This window comes from Balaenoptera physalus (genome assembly GCF_965194825.1).
Source record: "Balaenoptera physalus genome assembly, chromosome: 9".
Lineage (NCBI taxonomy): Eukaryota > Metazoa > Chordata > Mammalia > Artiodactyla > Balaenopteridae > Balaenoptera > Balaenoptera physalus.
The window spans coordinates 47420606-47445608 of NC_138888.1; the positions used below are offsets into that span (position 1 = coordinate 47420606).

The window sequence follows — 25003 nt, forward strand, 5'->3', positions numbered from 1 at the left end:
CTGTATGTTTCAAGACATCATACTTAATTAAGCCTTTTTAACAGGTCTTCTTTCCTTCTTTGGAAGAAGAATTTAAAACATTTAACATAATGTGATCTGGCTTCCTGAAGTTTACTATAACTTGTTTGGGCAAATTAAACAAAAAGTATTATAACTGTTTTGTAGATTCTTATTATTTTTCTAAAATATAAACCAGAAAGATGAATTAGAGACACTTCCTCAATGAAAACCTCTGATAGATTCCCATAACTAATGCCATTTATTATAACAATGTTAAATAATACAATTGTATTATTCTTGCAATATAATAATTGTAAAGTTATTAATATAATTATATGCCTGTTAATTATTGATTTATATATTTTATTATATATATAATTAGCAACTTCCCAGATACACAATTAACAAGCACAATGATAAAACTCTTGAGAGAGGAGCATATAGTACATCTCTTGAAAGAGTTGAAAGATCTATGTAAGTTTCATTAAAAGTTTGTCTCTATGACAAATTCAAAATATGCACAATCTTCATACATCTATTTATACACTGGATTATGGTTTAAAAGTACCATGTGGTTAATGTTACTCCTTATAGATACTCTAAGAATAATTTTTAAACAATTAAGTAAATAAATGCTCAGAAGCAGATATAATTCATACACATAATTACTGTCTCCCTGTCACATGTGTGTCAGCATTTATGAATTAGGAGGCACAACTTACACCTGATCACATTTGTTCATTTATTCTCTTGGATAAAAGAGTAATCACATATAAAACCTTCTGAGCTGCTCCTTGGGGAAATATACATTGGTATTTATACGTATGAAGATGGATAGCTGGTGGGTGGGAGAGAGGTTGTTCACTGGGCTATGAGTAATAGCAGCCTTGACCTCTCCTCTTACAGTCAAGACAAGGTGGAACCAGCGAGGCAGAAAATTCCTGGGGTGCTGCCATGGCATTTATTGTGCCTGGAGTTGTTATGTATGAAATGGGATCAGCCTGGGATCATGAACCTGGTATGGCCCATGTGTCTGGGTTGTGTCTACAGTGCTCAGAGTATTCAAAGTAGAGAGGCAAGGCCAGTACCTGCCACTGGAGTCATTGGTGTACCTGGGCCTTTAGTAGAGCATGAATGGCTAATGTATCCAGGTCATCAATGAGTGCAGTAAAGTCAGTTTTCTCCATTCAGTCAGGATGTCAGTCAGACATCTGGAGGGAGTGCAGGCTCCAGAACGATCTAGGTCTACCTACTTCCTATACTTGGCCCCTTTGTGTCCCTCCCAAAGCATGACCTGAGCCTCTGTTGATGTTAGTCCCAGCAAAAGTCTATACCACTTTCTTTGCCTGCCTACTCCCATCTCATTCCTCACACACAGCTCTATGTAGAATTTTGCCCGTAACCGTGGGGCCCATAACTACTACAGCTCTGGGCTTCATGTTCTAGAGACCAGAGAGTGGTGGCCTAGATGGCTAATGACTTCTCAGTGTGGGCTCCATATGTAGGCAGTCTGGGGTCAAGTCCCAGTTATGCTACTATTGGTTAGGGAATTTTGAAGTAAGTCACATAACATCTTTAAGGCTCAGTTAACTTATCTTTAAAGTGAAGAAATTAATAATATCTATTTCATAGATATTAGAGACGAGACCATAAACAATGCCTAGCTCCATGCTTGGTACTGAATAAGCAATGAAAAAGTGAAGTGATAGTTGTCTTCTTTTCTTTTATCCCTCAACATAAAACATTCTTCTCTCAACGTTCACCTGAGCATGGTTTTGCCATAGTCACTAGGTGGTTACACACTCATCCCTGGACTGAGAACGTGAACCCGGGGACACAATGGAAACCATTTTGTTGGAAACCTGTATCTCCATCCCCATCTGCTCCTCCCTGCCGTCTACATTCCTTCCACCCTGAGCCTCTGATTTTCTTCCCACAGCTCTTCCACACCACTCTTTTCTTGCTTTCACCTCTTCCCTACCTTGAAACTCCTCTTAGACTCAACTCAGATATCTGCTCTGTAAAATCGTCACCGACCTCAGGAAGAGCTGAGGTCTCTCATTTGTGTCCTCAGAATTCTGTGTACAGACTCTAAGTACTCCTCATTGAAAATGATTTAATTCTTCTGTGAATTTAAGGAGATGTCCATCTAATGACTGCCTTTTATGTTTTAATTCTTAGGAATATAAACATCTTCCTTTGAAAATAAGGATGAGTCAGCATTAATATCACAGTTTCAAGTCACAAACTTAAAACACATACTTTAAATGGCGCAGCAATGAAGACCAACCCAACCAAAAAAAAAAAAAAAAAAAGTTCCTAAAGCTGTCAACATTTTACACACACACAACTTCTTTCCAAGTCATATGTCATAGGCTTTTATAATACATAATTAATTATATAATTATAACAGCAAGGAAAATTGGCGTCACCAGTTTGAGGAACAAACACAACTGACTCTTGGTGAGCACAACTTGTGGGAGAAAATAGATGTAGGTAAATAAAAGATTAGCTTGCAGGTTGATTACAAGCATTAACTATTCTGTGGGCATCACTCAGCTATGTTTTGCACAGGGAAGAGAAATCTTTATTTGAGACTGATAACGCATTAATTATACTTAACACTGGATGAAAACACCGGTGTGGGGTAAACTTATTTATTTGTATAATTCCTATAAAACTACATGAACAATTTATGAACATTGAATTTCGATGTGCCACAAGAATATTAGTCCAGGTCATTCTGTTAGGTGAATAAGTCCAAGTTAGAATGGAGAATGGCAACTGTCTGATGGGATCTGACGTAAGATGAGGAGAGATGGTGGAGAGGAGCAGACACTGGGAGAGGAGTCTGGGTTCCAGGCCCCATGTCATTGGCACAGGCCATGCAATGAGCCTCTGGTTCCTACCTGCAAATTAGGGATCCCATCTGCCTTTCTAACACATGATTAAATGAGATGGTAAATGTGGAAACCTTACAAAAGCTGAAGGTAACAATGAAAAAAATGTGATTATTATATTTTACACATTATATTTGATCTATGGAAAAACCAGCTTTTAAAATGGAAAAGGACCTTACCTGGTTTTAAAATATTTCCATTTACAATCTTTTATGGGGCCTCAATATCCATAGTACATAATACCAAAGAGATAACATCCAGATCCAGCTGATCTATGTGAGAAAAGCCCAGGGTCCTACTTCCTGAGGCTTTCTCTCGTCCTGTCAGGCAGCCCTTAAGGCATCTTAACTCTCTCCTAAGACTCCACAAAATTCAATTTAACACCAGAGATCCAGGCCAACACTCAATTTTTGCAGATAAGGAGTCTGAGGGCCAGAAAGGCCAAGCAACAAATCTGTGGAGACTTGGGGAAATAGAAAGGCTGTGATTTCACTTTTAGCAGGTCCTATTTTTTCAACAATTTGCTCATGTAGTGCCTTCTAATAAAGAGCTCTACTTAACGCGTTACTGTTCTCACTGGTTCACTGAAAGGTTACTGCCAGCGTATGAACAGATGAGGAAAGCAGCATGCATGGTCAGAATACAGCACATGCACCGTCAGCACAGCACCTAAGGCAGCTACCTTGGATAGATGACTCATTCTCTACATGACTCTCAGGCATCTGCCATGTGCCAATACTAAACATATTTTGCTCCATTTTTTTTTTTTTTTAAATAAGGCACTTTATTTATTTATTTATTTTTGGCTGTGCTGGGTCTTCGGTTCGTGCGAGGGCTTTCTCTAGTTGCGGCAAGTGGTGGCCACTCTTCATTGCGGTGCGGGGACCGCTCTTCATCGCGGTGCGCGGGCCTTTCACTATCACGGCCCCTCCCGTTGCGGGGCACAGGCTGCAGACGCGCAGGCTCAGCAGTTGTGGCTCACGGGCCCAGCCGCTCCGCGGCATGTGGGATCTTCCCAGACCAGGGCTCAAACCCGTGTCCCCTGCATTAGCAGGCAGATTCTCAACCACTGCGCCACCAGGGAAGCCCTTGCTCCATTTTTTTTATAAACCAAATTTGTTTATATAAAATGTCAAGATGATGAAATTTCTTTTTTTATTGAAGCATAATTGACTTACAATGTTGTGTTAATTTTTCCTGTATAACAAAAGTGACTCAGTTATATATATATATATATATATATATATATATACACACAGACATATATATATTCTTTTTTATATTTTTTTCCATTATGGTTTATCCCAGGACATTGAATATAGTTCCCTATGCTATATAGTAGAACCTTGTTCTCCATCCATTCTGTATGTAATAGGCTTCATCTATTAACCTCGAGATGATGAAATTTCTAATAGTTTCTTCTGGGAATTTTTTGAGTAGTAGAGACAAAGCACATAATTTCTATTTTTACAGATAGCACTATGTAATTCTAGATTCTAGTCTCAATCATGCTGTCTCTCTCGTACATACACACACACTTATACAGACATAAACACCCAAGGCAAAAAAAAAAAAAAAAAAGCTCAAATGGTTAAGGTAAACAATTTTCTCAAAATACTATACCATGCCCTAGTACATCAATCCTAGACATTTAACAAGTAGAAAGGGTTATTTCAAGCTATCCCAAACTAGAAAGAGTTATCACATACCCAACACAAGACATTCATATGTTTTGATTTTTCACATTAGCAGATTTCCTTGTGAAAAGTGTCACTTCTGTCCTAATAAATTTAATAAAAAGTATTTAAATGTTTAGAATAATAAGACCCAAATTAGGAATATGTGTTTTATATGAATAGCTCAACTTTGTTAAAAGAATACAGTTCGTTCATTTTTTAATGTGGGAAAAGTTTGAGTAAAACAAGAGGAGCCTTAAGGGAATGGAACTTAAATATGCCTGGAAATAATACTTTAGGAAAAAGGGGAATATTTTTGACCCAGTGGGAGAAACTAGAATTAAATTTATGTTGTAAAAATACAAACAAAGGATAGAATCCATTGTGGTTAACTAGGATGTAACTGTAGAAAAGGAAATTAGCAAAGGAACTTTAAAGCACAAACAATGTGGTAAGGGAACAATTTTGAATACATATTATAAAAATAAGCAAACCTAAATGGAAAAGGGTAATTAAGAAACAAATGAGAATAGACAGTATGAAAGTCAATTAAAATTTTGCCAGTGATTTAAAATGAGTTTGATAATATGTGGGAGTCAGCAGTTACATCTTTGGCAAGCCTTGATGAAAAATTATTTGTTCATTGTAATTGGACTATTTTACTCCTGAAAAACTTCATTTTGAATATTTCCTTTTATTGATAATTGAATTAATGATAACTCCCCCCCCTACCCCCCGATACTTGACTAAGTTCTCCTGTTCAGAAACCTGCTTCCAGCTTCTCAGACAGTCTCACCAAATAGATGCAGTTAAGTAAAATACTTTTCACACTTTCAAGTAACTTTATCCTGAAATTTGTCAAGTCAACTAATTCTTTCTTCTCTCTATTTCTCTTTGCTTTCTCCAGCATTCACTTTCTCTTTATTTATTCTCTGCTAGAATATGTGCCCCATCCTGTTTTTCTTTCTCTGTTCCTCGAAATCAAGATGGAGAAGCAAGCCTACCTTGGCTTACTTGATCATGTAACACATTTGAGTATAATTAAATGACTTCTTTCATGCTGTCTAATGTCCCAGATGTCAGTTCTGATTTAGATATATTTAAGACTCATCTTGAGCTAATAATGAATTAATTTCTCATCCTAATGAACTAAGTTCATTGTATACTAACTTGGGACCAGTTAGAATGCATCATATCATACTTTTCTTTGAAAATGTTTTCCTAAAAATGTTTTGTGAGTTTAGGATAGATTAGGAGAAATTCTTTTATTAGGGAATATTATCACTCTCAATTAACCAATATTTATTGAAACCCTACCTCTCAATTATAGCAACTGTGTATGATAGATACAAAGATCAGATACTTTATCAAGAGAGACAAATATGTATTCTCACAACTCTATTGCAAAGTAAACAATGATACATTTTATAAAGTAGACCCAGTGCAAGGGCTGTGAAAGAAACTTTGCTCCCTGTGCATGAATTTTTCTCACACTGTGTATCCTCATTTGGTGGAGTCCTGTGTCTCCTGTATTGTTGAAAGATTCTCTTCACAATGGCCCTTAGACAATGAAAAATTGACTGGATTGGCAGTCTTCCAGTTTCTTTCTCCCAGGGGCATTGGGTGGGGGGGATAGGCGGAGGGAGAATTTAAAATTTTACTCTGCTTCATTTTTAACCAATGACCTCTATTCTCTGGAAACAGGGAAATGCATAACCCTGAGCTGCTAATTGGCCTCATTCCCTTATGTTATTCATGGGAAGAAATGTTCTGCTTTTTCATAATAAAACAAAAGCTCATATTTTAAATGCTTTCTAACCATTATAGTTCCAGTATGTGAAGGATCCTATGATTAACTGAATATAAAGTAGATATGATTTGGAATTTCATTTATCACATCAAGTGACTTTGTGTTTTGTTCTATACTACAATTAGAACACCACATAGAACAAAGATTTCAGCAGTGGAAATATTCTGGGATTATCCTTTACGGCCAGGACTAGAATGAGATGACTGAGGAACTTGTCTTGGACATAAAGTGTAGAGAGGTGCTGAAAAATTCAATAATCAAGATAAATAATAATATATAGTGCAAGATTTATAAAAATAAAAACTAACCTAGAAAATACATAATGAACAAAATATCACAATTAAAATAAAGACAGATTAGTATTGATGATTTTTCCTTTTGCCTCAAACTGTGGCTCAGCACAGCACTGGCATTGTCTCTGAAACTTCAATGTCAATGGCCAATATTGAATTGGTTATTCAGTCAAGATTCATTTGTTTGGTTAAAGACATACTAAGTGGCTAGATCTGCAGTGATACGGTTATTGAGAAAGTTTATCATTTTGGTCCCCAATTTATTTTGCCTTGAACTGATGAAATTGACAAATCATTTTAATGACATGTAGACTTTACCATACTTACTCTTCTGTCTTTCTCAATTTTGCAGTTCCTCTTTTTACTTTTTTCCTCTTGTGGTTTTATTTCTTATGCAAATGATGTCTGACCTTTTGGAGGACTACTTTCATTATATGTTGTAACAGACTTTTGATGGTTCACTGGTAGAACTTTGCTGACTTACTTCCTCTCCAGATTTTTTAAAATCCACTAGTAAGACAAGGGAAGTGATAGGTCAAAATTTTAAAGCCTTGATTATAAACCTAAATTTGAATTTCCTCTGGGGATGATTTCTTATCATTTCTGAAATTCAGTATTCTTTATCACAACGGACAATGTGTAGCTTTTTTTTTTTTCAAAATGAATGATCATAGTTTAGTAGTGAGACAGAAATACTTCTAGTAGGGTATAATTGCTGGTGTAGCATTTTTAATGCTAAACACCTCAGTTGCATACACTCCTCTTAAAATTCCAGATGAAACCAAATCGTCCAGCTCTGAAACTAGCTTCAAATATCATAGCACTTAAAATAATAAAGAGTAAGAACCTTCCAACAGTACAATCGTTATTCCTCCCTCCCTTCTTTTGCTATACTGTTCTCATACAATTTACTTTTACATATACTATAAACTCAAAATACATTGCTACTATTTTTGCTTTAGATATACAATTTTAAAATAATTAAAAGATAATAAAAATGTCTCTTATATTTACCTGCATTTTAGCCATTTCCAGAGATCTTCATTTTTTGTATATACTTAGGTTTCTGTCTGGTATTACATTGCTTCTGCCTGTAGAACTTACTCTAAAATTTCTCATAGAGTAGTTCTGATGATAATAATTCTATGCTTTTGTTTGTCTGGAAGAGGCTTTACTTCCCCTTTATTTTGACATTTTCTCTGATTATAGAATTCTGGGTTTAGTTTAGTTTAGTTTAGTTTTTTTCTTTCAATACTTTAAAAGTGTCACTCCAGACTTCTGGCTTGTATAGTTTCTGACAAGAGAGCTGCTATAATTCCCATCTCTTTTCTTCTGTAAGTAATGTAACACTGCACATAGAGACCCACTTGTCTCCCAAGAAGACTCCTCTAGTATTATTAAACTTGGCACTCAGCATGCTTGGATAGATTTGAATCCATTCAGAGATAAATAAACAAAAAAATAAGGAGATTAAATGTGGGACTTGTGCAAATTTTTGTCAAAAAAAAACCACACATAAAGCATGCAAAAGATAGATGAGGAGACAAGATATTTTGATTGCATACCCCAATACAGAGAAAAAAATTTGGATAAAAACTTCTTTGAACTTGGAAGGAAATTAAAGGAAACATAGATGAGAGAGAGAGAGAGAGAGAGGTAGAAATGAAGACACTATCGCTCTTAAATGCTATAAATCTTTTGATTAGGAAAAGGGAGTGTAAGTATAGCAGTCCCAGTACCTCAAGTGGCTTCCAAGTGCTTTCATCCTGTGCCAGTTGAAATTAGGGAATTTTGAAGCTGTTTACCAATATTACCTTTATATAATTTCCCTTAACATGTCGGGTCTCTCTCAGGAAGTAGAATTATATGATTAGAAATATCTATAAATTAGAAATCATATAATCTATACATTAAAAATATAATCACCTTTCATACAAATTCCGCTATATCTGGCAGAAATTCCTTTATGTATATATTTGGCACTATTCCCTAATTTTGAAACCAATGAAGTGGCTGCCACATTTTTCATTTCTCCTTGATCATTTCAATCAGTCTGGAAGAGGAATGTATAATCCCCTTTGCCACTTTCCTAGAAGTTTGTATAACTGATTAAAAACAAAACACCACCACCAGCAAAAAGAAAGACTATAGCTTTTGTAAAGTTTAGAATCTGTGATCATTGCAATAATCAACATTAATTAATAAACATTATAATTTTTAATTAATAAACAAAAACATCTGTTTTGTAGTTTGGGCTTTAATTTTAAAATTTGGATATTTATTAATATAGCATCTTAATTATAAAAATTAGAAAATATAGGTTAGTGAAAACAAGAAAATAAAGTTACCAGCAATCACCATTCAGGGCTAACTGTTGTTGACCTGTTAGTCCGGTGCCTTTAAACTTTTGGAAAAATCTGTTTGTCACCCCTGCCTCCCCAAATTAACAAAATATTATGAATATTTTCCCAGGTAAATTGTTCCCTAAGGACACCTCCACATTATTTCACATTCACTATTGGGATGTTAGACATTTTCCAGTTATTTGCTACAGCTATATCTTATTTTCTTGATTCTGTTTTAAGCTATTCAGAATGGTTTCTATTAAAATTTTCTCCATCCCCACATCAATACTCTTGTGCTTTGTAGAAGCCATTTGTCAAATAAAGATCTGATTGTTTTGACTGGAAGACAAGCAATGATTTTTTAAGATTCCCATTTAAATCAAATAGAGGCCTATTCATATGGACTCCTCACATCTTTATAGGAATTGAAGTTATCTTTTAGGATGCCTGAATGTTCATCATTATAATCAACTTAGTTGTTGAAGAGTATTACATCTTCAGGAGCTCATACTAAATAAGTAAAACATAAGTTTCAGGTCAATACATGTACTTGTGTCTTAAGAGATATACCTCCAGATGACACTTTATGAAAATAATACTCATCTATAAACTCAGAGTAATATGTGAAACCAATTGACTTCTCTAGTCTCATCAATACTGGGGATGATAAAATCTTCTGTATCTGTTATATATGAGTAAAAATGGAATCTCATTAATTGTTTTAATTTGTGTTTTCCTGATCACAGTGAAAATGGATATTTTTCTAATTATAAAGTACTCAGTCAATACTTGTGCTGTTTTTACTGAAGTATTTATTTCCTTATTGATTGGTAATTTTTTAATTTATGAAAGGTAAATCTTGATAGTTAAAAACATAAATGTGATTTATGCTTTCTTATTTCTTGCTTCAGTATCATGCTAAGGAAGTCATTCCATACCCCACAATTATAAAAACTCATCACCTGAATTTTCTTTGCATATTTCAGTATTCAATATATACTTCAAATATATTTTATATTTTTAATACATAAATAATAAGCCCATAAGGAATTTATTCTGTGTAATGAATTTGTAACGTATAGTGTTAAGATATGATTTTAACTGTTTTTTTAAATTTTTTTAAATTTTACTGAAGAATAGTTGATTTACAATGTTGTGTTAATTACTGCTATACAGCAAAGTGATTCAGTTATACATATATATTCTTTTTTGTATTCTTTTCCATTCCGGTTTATCCCAGGATATTGAATATAGTTCCCTGTGCTATAGAGTAGGACCTTGTTGTTTATACATCCTCTATAGAATAGTTTGCCTCTGCTAATCCTTCCCTCCCAGACTCCCTCCCCCTTGGCAACCACAAATCTGTTCTCTACGTCTGTGAGTTTGTTTCTGTTTCATAGATATGCTCATTTGTGTTGTATTTTAGATTCCACATATAAGTGATATCATATGAAATTTGTCTTTCTCTTTCTGACTTATTTCGCTTAGTATGATAATCTCTAGGTCCATCCATGTAGCTGAAAATGGCATTATTTCATTCTTTTTATGGCTGGGTAATATTCCATTGTATATATACCACATCCTCCTTATCCATTCATCTGTTGATGGGCATTTAGGTTGTTTCCATGTCTTAGCTATTGTAAATAGTGCTACTGTGAACATAGAGGAGTGACTTTAACTGTTCTGAGTATTGGCTATTCTCAAGTGGGTAGCTTGTTTTACTGAGTATTCCATCCTTTGCTCAATTATTTGAAATATAACTTTCACTATATACTAAATTCAGGCTTAGTAGTCTACCCTATTGTTTTAGATCTACTCCTACAGTAATACCACACTTCTTTAATAAATGTAGCTTTATAATACACGTCTAATTGAAAATTTTTGGATATAATTGCAGATTCACATGCAGTTGTAAGAAATAATACAGAAAGATCCCATACCCTTTACTTAGTTTTCCCTAATCATAACACCTTGCAAAATTATAGTCCATTATCACAACTAGTATATTAAAATGTTTACCATCCATGAATCTTACTCAGATTTCCTCAATTTTATTTGTATTCTTTAGTGTATTCTTCAGTGTATCTTGACTGTGTGTATTTAGTTCTATGCAATGTTATCACATGTATATATCACCACAGTCAAGATATTGAGCAGTTCTATCACCACAAAGATTCCTCAGGTTTCCCTTTTATACCCATATATACCTTCCTATCTTCCTACCCCACTCCCATTCCTAACCCCTGTCAATCACTATTCTGTTCTCTATTTCCAACATTCTGGTGAGGATGCAGAGAAACTGGATCACTCATTCATTGCTGATGGGGATGTAAAATGGCACAGCCACTCTGTAAAATATGTAATTACCATATGACCTAGCAATTTCACACTTGGGCATTTATCTCAGATAAATGAAAACTTATATTCATATAAAAATTTATACACACATGTTCATAGCAGCTTTATTCATAAAAGTACTCAGTAATAAGAAGGAATTATTGATACACACCTGAATGAATCTTTGGGAAAATATGCTGAGTAAAAAAAAGCCAGTCGCAAAGATTACATACAGTATGATTCCATTTATGTAACATTTTGAAATGAAAACATTTTAGAGATAATGCAATTTAATATCTGTTAGTACATGACCCTTATCATGTTTTTCTAGCATTTTTCTGCCTAACCTCACAATTTTAAAAATTCTGATTAAATTATCAAATATTTTTTACCTTATTTTCCAATTATTGAATTGTGATATAGTTGAATTACTATATTAAAATCAGGAATTTGACCCTGTGGTACTAAATATTGTCATATATATGACTTAATGAGTATCTCCAATTCAAATGTTCTTTTATGTTGCTCAGTAGAATTCATGGATTCACCCATGGTGATCTTGCACATTTCTTATTAACTAGATTTTGAGTCACTTCCTGAAAATATGCTCTTATTAATTTCACTTTTTACTTTTTACATAAATGAAGGACACTAATTTCTGTATATTTATTTTATAAAAACTTACACTATTCATTATGCACTATATATACTAGGTTTTGTTTTTAATGCTCATGATTATTGAGCACCAAGTTTTGCATATGGGTTAGATACACATTTTTAGAAGATTCGGTTTTCTAATTATATTATTAAATAATCATTGAAACATCATTTGCATGTTGGCTAGTTTTCATTTATATTTGAAATGATAAAATCCTTTGATTATTTAAATGCTTTTTAATTCACATCTATAGATACCAAATTGACATAAAAGACTGGTTGTTATTTAGGTTGAATTTCTCTTTGGTGTCTTAGAGAAGACATTGAAAAAACATCAAAGTTCTTTGGGAGTTTGGAGCACAGGTTTGGATTCAGGCACATTTGACTGGGTATCTCACTGGGTATCTCATCAATTGTGAGACCTTGGTCAAGAGATTTAACTTCCACCAGGTCTCAGCCTCCGCATCAATGAAGATGAAAGCATCCATCTTACAATGCTGTTATATAGATTAAATAATTAAATTTAATATAAATTAAATATAAAATTGTGTGTGTTTATGTGTGTATTGGTGTATGTGTGTGTATATATATATATATATATATATATAATATAAAAAAGTATATAAAAAAAGTATATATTATATGAGAAGATTTATTTTGATGATGTGATGAGCTGGACTCTCGTTTTAGCTGAAGTCATGCAAGGGCTATAATAAGTATATCTAAAAGATAAAATATATATATTTTTTATTTAGTTAGTTTTTTAATAGATCTTTATTGGAGTATAATTGCTTCACAATACTGTGTTACTTTCTGCTGCACAAAAAAGCGAATCAGCCATATGCATACACATGTCCCCATATCCCCTCCCTCTTGAGCCTCCCTCCCATCCTCCCTATCCCACCTCTCTAGGTCATGCAAAGCACCGAGCCGACCTCCCTGTGCTATGCTGCTGCTTCCCACCAGCCAGCTGTTTTACATTCAGTAGTGTATATATGTCGATGCTACTCTCACTTTGCCCCAGCTTTGCCCTCCCACCCTGTGTCCTCAAGTCCCTTTTCTATGTCTACCTCTTTATTCGTGCCCTGCAACTAGGTTCATCAGTACCATTTTTTTTTTTTTTTTTTAGATTCCGTATATATGAGTTATCATACGGTATTTGTTTTTCTCTTTCTGACTTACTTCACTCTGTATGACAGACTCTCGGTTCATCCACCTCACTACAAATAACTCAATTTCATTTCTTTCTATGGCTGAGTAATATTCCATTGTATATATGTGCCACATCTTCTTTATCCATTCATCTGTCAGTGGACACTTAGGTTGGTTCCATGTCCTGGCTATTGTAAATAATGCTGCAATGAACTTTATCATACATGTCTCTTTTTGAATTATGGTTTTCTCAGGGTATATGCCCAGTAGTGGGATTGCTGGATCATATGGTAGTTCTATGTTTAGTTTTTTAAGGAACCTCTATACTGTTCTCCATAGTGGCTGTATCAATTTACATTCCCACCAACAATGCAGAAGGGTTCCCTTTTCACCACACCCTTTCCAAGATTTACTGTTTCTACATTTTTTGATGATGGCCATTCTGACCAGCGTGAGGTGATACCTCATCATAGTTTTGATTTGCATTTCTCTAATAATTAGTGATGTTGAGCATCTTTTCATGTGCCTCTTGGCTATCTGTATGTCTTCCTTGGTGAAATGTCTATTTAGGTCTTCCGCCCATTTTTAAACTGGATTGTTTGGTTTTTTTCATGTTGAGCTCCATGAGCTGTTTGTATATTTTAGAGATTAATCCTTTGTCCGTTGATTCATTTGCAAATGTTTTCTTCCATTCTGAGGGTTGTCTTTTTGTCTTGTTTATGGTTTCCTTTGCTGTGCAAAAGCTTTTAAGTTTAATTAAGTCCCATTTGTTTATTTTTGTTTTTATTTCCGTTACTCTAGGAGGTGGGTCAAAAAAGATCTTGCTGTGGTTTATGTCAAAGAGTGTTTTTCCTATGTTTTCCTCTAAGGGTTTTATAGTGTCTGGTCTTACACTTAAGTCTTTAATCCATTTGGAGTTTATTTTTGTGTATGGTGTTAGGTCTAATTTCATTCTTTTAAATGTAGCTGTCCAGTTTTCCCAGCACCACTTATTGAAGAGGCTGTCTTTTCTCTATTGTATGTTCTTGCTTCCTTTGTTGTAAACTAGGTGCCCACATGTGTGTGGGTTTACCTCTGGGCAATCTATCTTGTACCATTGATCTGTATTTCTGTTTTCGTGCCAGTACCACACTGTCTTGATTACTGTAGCTTTGTGGTATAGTTTGAGGTTGGGGAGCCTGATTCCTCCAGCTCTGTTTTACTTTCTCAAGATTGCTTTGGCTATTCGGGGTCTTTTGTATTTCCATATGAATTGTAAAATTTTTTGTTCTAATTCTGTGAAGAATGCCATTGGTAATTTGATAGTGATTGCCTTGAATCTATAGATTGCTTTGGGTAGTATAGTCATTTTCACAATATTGATTCTTCCAATCCAAGAACATGGTATATTTCTCCATCTGTTTATGTCATCTTTGATTTCTGTCACCAGTGTTTTATAGTTTTCTGAGTACAAGTGTTCTGCCTCCTCAGCCAGGTTTATTCCTAGGTATTTTATTCTTTTTGTTGCAGTGGTAAATGGGAGTGTTTCCTTAATTTCTCTTTCTGATTCTTCATTGGTGTATAGGAATGCCAGAGATTTCTGTGCATTAATTTTTTATCCTGCAACTTTACCAAATTCACTAATTAGTTCTAGTAGTTTTCTGGTGGCATTTTTAGGATTTTCTAGGTATAGTATCATGTCATCGGCAACAGTGACAGTTTTACTTCTTCTTTTCCAATTTGTATTCCTTTTATTTCTTTTTCTTCTCTGATTGCTGTGGCTAGGACTTCCAAAAGTATGTTGAATAAGAGTGGAGAGAGTGGACATCCTTGTCTTGTTCCTGATACTAGTGGAAATGCTTTCAGTTTTTCACCACTGAGTATGATGCTTGCTGTGGGTTTGTCATATATGACGTTTATTATGTTGAGGCAGGTTCCCCCTATTGCCATTTCCTGGAGAGTTTTTATCATAAATGGGTGTTGAATTTTTTTCAAAAGCTTTTTCTGCATCTATTGAGATGATCAAATGGTTTTTATTCCTTAATTTGTTAATGTGGTGTATCACATTGATTGGTTTGCATATATTGGAGAATCCTTGCATCCCTGGGATAAATCCCACTTGGTCATGGTGTATGATCCTTTTAATGTGCTGTTGGACTCTGTTTGCTAGTATTTTGTTCAGGAATTTGGTATCTATGTTCATCAGTGATATTGGCCTGTAGTTTTCTTTCTTTGTGGTATCTTTTTCTGGTTTTGGTATCATGGTGATGGTGGCTTCGTAGAATGAAGTTGGGAGTGTTTCTCCCTCTGCAGTTTTTTGGAAGAGTTTGAGAAGGATAGGTGTTAGCTCTTCTCCTAATGTTTGATAGAATTTGCCTGTGAAGCCATCTGGTCCTGGACTTTTGTTTGTTGGAAGATTTTTAATTACAGTTTCAACTTCTTTACTTGTGATAAGTCTGTTTATATTTTCTAATTTTTCCTGGTTCAGTCTTAGAAAATTGTGTCTTTCCAAAAATTTGTCCATTTCTTCGTGGTTGTACAGTTTATTGGCATATAGTTGTTTGTAGTAGTCTCTTATAAGCCTTTGCATTTCTGCAATGTCAGTTGTGATTTCTGCTTTTTCATTTCCAATTTTATTGATTTGCATCCTCTCCTTTTTTTTCTTGATGAGTCTGGCTAAGGGTTTATCAATTTTGTTTATCCTCTCAAAGAACCAACTTTTAGTTTTATTGATCTTTGCTATTGTTTTGTTCGTTTTTATTTTATTTATTTATTTATTTATTTATTTATTTATTTAATAAAATAAATTAATATTTTATTTATTTCTGCTCTGATCTTTATGATTTCTTTCCTTCTACTGACTTTGGGTTTTCTTTGTTCTTCTTTCTCTAGTTGTTTTAAGTGTAGGGTTAGATTGTTTATTTGAGAGTTTTCTTGTTTCTTGAGGTGAGACTGTATTGCTGTAAACTTCCCTCTTAGAACTGCTTTTCCTGCGTCCCATAGGTTTTGGGTCGTTGTATTTTCATTGTTATTTGTTTCTATGTATTTTTTAATTTCTTCTTTGATTTCTTCAGTGATCTCTCAGTTATTTAGTAGCACACTGTTTAGCCTCCATGCATTTGTGTTTTTTACCGTTTTTTTCCTGTAATTGATTTCCAATCCAATAACGCTGTGGTCAGAAAAGATGCTTGATATGATTTCAGTATTCTTAAATTTTCCAAGGCTTGATTTGTGACTCAGATGTGATCTATCATGGAGAATGTTCCATGTGCACTTGAGAAGAAAGTGTATTCTGCCACATTTGGGTGGAATGTTCTATAAATATCAATTAGATCTATCTGGTCTATTGTGTCATTTAAAGCTTGTGTTTCCTTATTTATTTTCTGTTTGGATGATCTGTCCATTGGTGTAAGTGAGGTCTTAAAATCCCCTACTATTATTGTGTTACTGTCGATTTCTCCTTTCATGGTTGTTAGCATTTGCCTTATGTGTTGAGGTGCTCCTATGTTGGGTGCATAAACATTTATAATTTTTATATCTTCTTCTTGGATTGATCCTTTGATCATTATGTAGTGTTCCTCCTTATCTCTTGTAACAGTCTTTATTTTAAAGTCTATTTTATCTGATATGAATATTGCTACTCCAGCATTGTTTTGATTTCCATTTGCAAGGAATTTTTTTTTCCATCCCTTCACTTTCAGTCTGTATGTGTCCCTAGGTCTGAAGTGGGTCTCCTGTAGACAGCATATATGTGGTTCTTGTTTTTTTATCTATTCAGCCAGTCTGTGTCTTTTGGTTGGGGCATTTAATCCATTTACATTTAATGTAGTTATCGATTTGTATGTTCCTATTACCATTTTCTCAATTGTTTTGGGTTTGTTTTTGTGGGTCTTTTTCTTCTCTTGCGTTTCTTGCTTAGAGAAGTTTCTTTAACATATGTTGTAAAGCTGGTTTGGTGGTGCTGAATTCTGTTAGCTTTTGCTTGTCTGTAAAGCTTTTGACTTCTCCATCAAATCTGAATGAGATCATTGCTGGGTAGAGTAATCTTGGTTGTGGGTTTTTCTCTTTCATCACTTTAAGTATATCCTATAACTCCCTTCTGGCCTGCAGAGTTTCTGCTGAAAAATCAGTTGATAACCTTGGGGATTCCTTTGCATGTTATTTTTTGTTTTTCCCTTGCTGCTTTTAATGTATTTTCTTTGAATTTAATTTTTGTTAGTTTGATTAATATATGTCTTGGTGTGTTTTTCCTAGGGTTTATCCTGTATGGGACTCTCTGTGCTTCCTGGACTTGGGTTACTATTTCCTTTCCCATGTTAGGGAATTTTTCAACTATAACCTCTTCAGATATTTTCTCAGTCCGTTTCTTTTTCTCTTCTTCTTCTGGGACCCCTATAATTCGAATGTTGGTGCATTTAGTGTTGTCCCAGAGGTCTCTGAGATTGTTTTCAATTCTTTTCATTCTTTTTTCTCTGTTCTGCTCCTTGGCAGTTATTTCCACCATTTTGTCTTCCAGCTCATTTATTCGTTCTTCTGCCTCAGTTATTCTGTTACTGATTCCTTCTAGTGTATTTTTCATTTCAGTTATTGTGTTGTTCATGTCTCTGTGTTCTTTAGTTCTTCTGGATCTTTGTTAAACATTTCTTGTACTTTCTCAATCCATGCCTCCATTCTATTTCCAAGATTCTGGATCATCTTTACTATCATTACTCTGAATTCTTTTTCAGGCAGATTGCCTATTTCCTCTTCATTTATTTGGTCTTGTAGGTTTTTACCTTGTTCCTTCATCTGTGACATATTTTTTTGCCATCTCATTTTTTTTTTTTTTTTTTTATCAGTGGGATTGTGTTCCTGTCTTACTGGTTGTTTGGCCTGATGCTTCCAACACTGGGGATTGTAGGCTGTTGGGTAGAGCTGGGTCTTGGTGCTGAGATGAGGAACTCTGTGAGAGCTCACTCCAATGAATATTCCCTGGGGTCTGAGGTTCTCTGTTAGTCCAGTTGTTCGGACTCAGAACTCCCACTGCAGGAGCTTCGGCCCAACTCCGGGCTTGTAAACTAAGATCCCACAAGCCACCTTGGGCAGCAAAAAAACAAACTAACAAACAAAAAAAACACAACAGTAGCAAAGTAAAAAATAAAATTAGACTAGGAAACTAACAGATATGTTAGGAAGAATATAAATATAAAAATATAGATGAATCAACAACCGGAAGTTACATCAGTACCACAATAGTAAAAAAATAGGAGGGAAAAAAAAAAGGGGGTGGGGGGGAGGCCTTGGCTGTGGAGGGCGGGGCCTAAGGAAGGGCGAGGTTTGGGTGGTGGGCAGCACCAATGCTCAGGACCCACAAGGCTGGAAAAGGCCCTGGGGGCTGTGGGGGGTGGGCCTTAGGCTCAAGGAACAGAAGGAGTCCAGGTGTGCCCCCCACCCCTGGTCTCAGAGGGCAGGGGACCTCACCTGGGTGCCCAGCAGGCTTCCTGGGCTCGAGTGGGCAGGGCAAACACCCTCCTCTCCTCTCCTGCTCCTCCAGTCTGGGAGGGCCCCTCCTGCCTTCCTCTCCTGATCTCCCTGGCCTCCCTCCTATGCCCCCAAGGACCCACGCAGTCTGGACGGGGGTTTGGAGGACGGGATCAGCCTGGGAGCTCAGCAGTCTCCCCAGCCCGAATGGGCCAGGCGATCGTCCTCTGCTCCTCTCCTGCTCTTCCCAGAGAGTGCCTCCCACCTGCCTCTCCTGATCTCCCTGGCCTCAGGATGCCAATCCTGTCTGGCGTCCACTTCTCCTCTCCCCACAGTCTCCCTACATCCTACTGGTTCACTTTGGGGTTCCTCCCATCTCCTTGGGCATCAGAGTCACCCCCAGCAGTTGGCAGGCACCCTAGTTGTGGGGAGACACTAACTCCATGTCTTCCCACATCACCATCTTGACTCTGCCTCTATATATGTTTTATTAAAGTATAGTTGATTTACAGTGTCGTGTTAGGTTCAGGTGTACAGCATGGTGATATATATATATTCTTTTTCAGATTCTTTTCCTTTATAAAATATTGTTATTACAAAAGGTTGTTACAAAATATCAAGTGTAGTTCTCTGTGCTATACCGTAGGTCCTTGTTAGTTATCTATTTTATATATAGTAGTGTATGTATGTTAATCCCAACCTCCTAATTTATCCCTCACCCCCTTTCCCCTTTGGTAACCATAAGTTTGCTTTCTGTGTCTGTAAGTCTCTTTCTGTATTGTAAATAAGTTTGTGTCTTTTTTTTTTAGATTCAACATATAAGTGATATCATATAATATTTGTCTTTCTCTGTCTGACTAACTTCACTTGGTATGATAATCTCTAGGTCCATCCATGTTGCTACAAATGACATTATTTAATTCTGTTTTGTGGCCAAGTGATATTCCATTGTATATATATGTACTACATCTTCTTTATCCATTCCTCTGTTGATGGACCTTTAGGTTGCTTCCATGACCTGGCTATTGTAAATAGTGCTACAATGAACAGTGGAGTGCATGTATCTTTTTGAATTATGATTTTCTCCAGGTATATGCCCAGGAGTGGAATTCCTGGGTCATATTGCCTGTATCTTTTCAAATTAGAATTTTCATCTTTTCCAGATATATGCCCAGTAGTGGTATTGCTGGATCTTATGGTAATTCTATCTTTAGTTTTTTTAAGGAATGTCAGTACTATTTTCCAAAGTGGCTGCACCAATTTACACTCCCACCAACAGTGTAGGAGGGTTTCCTTTTCTCCACACCCTCTCCAGCATTTATTATTTGTAGACTTTTTCATCATGGCCATTCTGACAAACGTGAGGTGATACTTCATTGTAGTTTTGATTTGAATTTCTCTAATAATTATCGATGTTGAGCACAAAAGGTAAAATATATTAATGTTGCTTTTTGTCAGGGAGGTTTTACTATACACACAGGGCCCCCATGAATTGCCGTGGAGATTGTACACAATCCAGGTCCTGGAGCATCATTCACACAGACTGCAATGAGATGGTGACCTTTGTGTCTGTGCCATGCACAATCAGCAGGTCCAAGATTAAGGTGATGTGAATGATGCAATTAAATATTAAATATTATTTAATATTTAATAAATCAAAATATTAATATTTCAGTGTAATAGTTTTAAATGTCAGGTAGGCACATTTTTGCTTTTGCCTCAGACTCTGCTATAAGTGCATGGCACTGTTTCTGGTCCTGTGTTTATTTACACTTTTTATATTTTGCATTAATTTTTTTTTTTTTAATTTTTTAAACTTTGGGTTTATTTATTTATTTATGTATTTATTTATTTATGGCTGTGTTGGGTCTTCGTTTCTGTACAAGGGCTTTCTCCAGTTGCGGCAAGCGGGGGCCACTCTTCATCGCGGTGCGCGGGCCTCTCACTATCGCGGCCTCTCTTGTTACGGAGCACAGGCTCCAGACGCGCAGGCTCAGTAATTTTGGCGCACGGGCTTAGTTGCTCCGCGGCATGTGGGATCCTCCCGGACCAGGGCTCGAACCTGTATCCCCTTCATTGGCAGGCAGATTCTCAACCACTACGCCACCAGGGAAGCCCTGCATTAATTTTTGATTCTTAAAAATATTTGTAAAATATTGCACTAAAATAGTATTTATTATCTTGATTACTAAGTTTTTTGGTGACCCCTTAAATTTTCTACCCAAGGCAAGTGTCACACACTCGCCTCACCCTAGTCCCAAACATTACAGCTAATACAACTTTACTCAGTGGATCTATGTATACAGCTGTCATCTGACAATAGTATTGATAATCCCAAACTTTCTCTTCCTCCAGTCATTCCCTTCTCAATAAATGGCACCACCATGTACTCAACCACTCCAGGCCAGAAACCTTACAGGTATGTTTAACTGATCTTTTTTCCTTTACATCTCGCATGTATATAATCCACATGTAATGTGGATATGTGTAATTCACATGTAACCTAATCCAGCTGGTTCTCCCTTCAAAATATAGTCTACATCCACTTTTTATTACTTTTACAATCCGCCTTAATTCAAGTCTGGACTGACTGGTCTTTTTTTCTCTCTTTACCCTCACCCTCCTAGTCAAGATGAACCAGAGGGATTTTTATAAAATGTAACTCAGACCATGTCATTCTTTTCATGATCCAGAGAGACATGATTTGTGGGTTACTATACAGTTAGGGTTCGTTTTTTACAAATTGGCTCTTAGAATCTAGATTCTAAACAAACACAAAAGTATTTATATTCCAATCATCAGAGCCCTCCACTGGCTTCCCATTCCAAAAGAACACAATTCAAATTCCTTTCAATGCCCTAGATCACCACAGAACCTGACTTTAGCCCATCTCTTCCTTGTCATCTCCAACCACTGACAGCCACCCTCACTCCAGTCTAGCCACACTGGCCTACTTCTGTTACACTACCCTGTATTATTCTCCATCAGATCATTTTTTGGTATTTAATTATAAGTTATCTCTTTATGGGCTTATTGTCTGAGTTGCACAATTGAAAAAAAATTGGAAGATAGCCTTATTTAAACTATGTAAATGATAAGGATTACTAGAATGTAATCTTTGCAAGGTAGTAATTTGTCTTGTGCTTACTATGTTACTTTTTGCTTGCCTTGAAGATTTTTCTTCATGATTTTTAGCATTCCATTACAAAATATATTTCTTGTAATTTATCTAACATATACTCATATTGTTAGAGGAAATTTCCTCAAATTATCTAGTCCTGTATTTTTAGAAGCAACTCTTTCTGAGTAATTTCTTTTTAAATAAGAATTTTAGTTTATATCAAATTTAAATGCCAATTAAAACTGTATAATGGCTAAATTTTTTTAATGTTAAAAAATTATAATTTTTAACAAAAATGCCACCTGAAAATTTTGAAATTGAGAAGAAATACTCTTAAATCTTCAGATAAACAGCACGTTACCTGAAAGTTTCTATTGGGAGTCTTCAAGTACCAATAATTGTCATTAAAGCTTAATTCTCTACGTTTTAGTTCTCTGTTATCCAGGAGAGACACTGGCCCCATGTGCTATTAGCACATGAGATGTGGATGGTCTGATTTAAGATGTTCCTCAAGTGTGAAATATGTACTAGATTTCAAGCACTTAGCACAAAGGAAAGAGTTTAATTTCTCTTATGAATGATTTGTATTTTACTTGTACATTAAAATGATAATATTTTAGACATAGGGGGCTAAATAGAATGCATTTTTAAAATTAAGTTCACATGTTTATTTGTACTTTTAATGTGGCTACTAGAAAATTTAAATGATGTTTATGGCTCCCACAGTATTTCTCTTACCAAGCATGGTAGCTCTATCTACCATTTTCAGATTTTCTACAAATTTAGTCATATTTTTAAAACAGTCTTGAAATATAAACTGGTAATGATTTCATAAACTTTCAAGGTATAACTTCCAAAGAAACCTTAAATAGAAGATAAATGCTATGGGTAGACTTTATGACACTTGTTTTAGAATTTGCTTTGGATAAGAAATGGTTTTAATTTTTGTTCTTATTTACGAATACAGTGCATACCCTTTGTTAAAATTTCAAACAATTTAGACACGCATAAATTGAAAAGGCAAAAAATGAACAACTGAGTTCTAACCATTCAGAACAACCTTTATCAATGCCACAATATTAGATCTTCAGAATTATTTCAATTATGTACATATATACATATGATTGATTTTTAAATTAAACCCTTATTCCAAAGGTGAACAAAAGAACTCATCACTGCACCAGTAGCAATATTTCTGAACTAAACTGATGACTGTATATATATATAAAAAAAGTAACTATGAAACTATTATGGAATTGATACAAATTACATGTGACATGCTAAATCTATATCTTGAGAGGTTCCCTTAATTTTTATGAATTTTTTGTAATGGTATAGCTTGCTTTCTACATATTGTGAAATATTTTTTAAAAGAACTGTAGTTACTAAGAGAAAACCCTGAGTAGTCTGTATGCATTGCACCAAAATATCCACTTCTAAGAAAAGTTTAAAAATACACTGTGAGAATTCAGTAATTGCAAAGAAAACCGACTGAGCAAAGATGAAACCTACTCCTTAAGAAATGTATTAAGATTTGGGGGGTGGGGTGGGAACTGAAGAGTTAAAATATATACATCTTTGACAAGGAGTCATAGATTTAGTTACGATTACTATTTATGAAGGCAGTGCTGATGCTGAACAGCCAAAACACTTCCTCCATCCTCCATGGATTTGTATTCTTAGAAAGTCATCCTAACTGATGTGACTGTGAAATCTAATGATAAACTTGGTTTGTTAATCTATAGAGAAAATATTACAATTCTATTCATTTCCCTCTGCATTTTTCAATAATAACATAAAATTATCCAACACTGTGCCATTTTTTTCAGGTTCACATCTACAGACACTGTGAGTTTCTTTTAATGAGTTTTGATACTTACAATTGCTATAAATTGGGAGATAGCATACAAAGTAAAATCTAGTATTAAATCAACTGAGAATTATAGAAGTTTGTAGTTGTTGATTTTATTTTACCTCTTTGAGAGTCATCTGCTTTACTAGTTTTCTCATGGTCCAGCCTAGATCAAATGTGAGAATTGACTTTGAGTTACCTTTTAGTGGCTTAACTGAATATAATTCATCTTTTTACTATTCTGAGAAATTTAAAACCTATAAAACTGTCTATTAGATTCAATTCCAGTTTTGATTAACAACCTACTGCCATATACTCCTTTTTACCAAATAGCGTGTGTATGTATATAGATATAATTATATATATAACTTATATATACTTACCTATAAATATATATATACAATTTTAGCATTAAAAACTGTCCATATTGAATACTGTGATTGGCTTACATGCAAAGTATAATATGCATCATCTTAAATTTCAAGGAAGCAACTTTGGTGGTAGAAATCTTCCTCTCTTCTTTTTGTGATGACTTGAGCTGTGAGGCTGGGGGGGGCGGAAATGGCAAATAGAAAGCTTCTTGACAGTGTGAAACTCTCAGGAACATTATAGGGGAAAGAAAATGAAGAAAAAAAGGAAGGAGGGGTGAGGAAGAAGGAAACTGGGAAGCAGGCATTGAACACTACCACCTATCAGGAATAAAGGTCTTCCTGAGTCCTTTGCGGGAATGAAGGTTTATGCAGAGTCCGAAATCCACCACTTTTCTGAAATCAATTCACCACTTTTCCATTACCATTAAGAGGACAGTCTGTCCCTATATGCTTTGTCATCCTTGTAATAAAAAAATAGTGTTTATAAATGTTGAAACTCAAGAGAATATATTTGAAAATGTATCTGCTATTTTTTTCCACTTTGCTAAAACATTTGAAACTTAAAACTAATTACAACATCAAAATTCATATGATCTAAAATACGTGTGTTTGCTTTGTTAAAAACTATGACAGTTTGATCAAATAAAATATAAATGCATTAATAAACAGAAAAAATATAAATATTAATATTCTGTTGAAAACAGAAAAAGTAAACACAATTGTTGAAAAGTGTTTTAGAAAAATTTTTTTTATTCTTTTTTAATTGAAGTATAGTTGTTGTACAATATTATATATTAGTGATATTGTGATTCAAAAATTTTAAGGTTATAATCCATTTATAGCTATTATAAAATTTTGGCTATATTCCAATCTATCCTTGTAGCTTAATTTATACCTAATAGTTGGTATTTCTTAATACCCTACCCCTATATTGCTCTTATATTTGTCTTACTCTGTCCGACTTATTTCACTTAGCATAGTGGTCTCCAAGTCCATCCATGTTACTGCAAATGAAAAAATTTCATTTTCTTATGAGAACAAAATAGCATT

The 25003-nt window shown here is 35.0% G+C and overlaps 2 long non-coding RNA genes across 2 annotated transcripts in view; one reads left to right on the forward strand and one right to left on the reverse strand.

The window, feature by feature from the left end:
- LOC309667209 overlaps positions 1-25003 on the forward strand; it is a 418987-nt gene that overhangs the window by 357013 nt on the left and 36971 nt on the right. Inside the window, exon 2 of the long non-coding RNA XR_014267623.1 lies at positions 20965-21028. This is a non-coding gene — a long non-coding RNA (uncharacterized lncRNA). The remainder of the gene's footprint in view (positions 1-20964; positions 21029-25003) is intronic.
- Positions 1-25003, reverse strand: part of LOC309667226 — a 297723-nt gene that overhangs the window by 57722 nt on the left and 214998 nt on the right. The gene's annotated exons all lie outside the window — the stretch shown is intronic.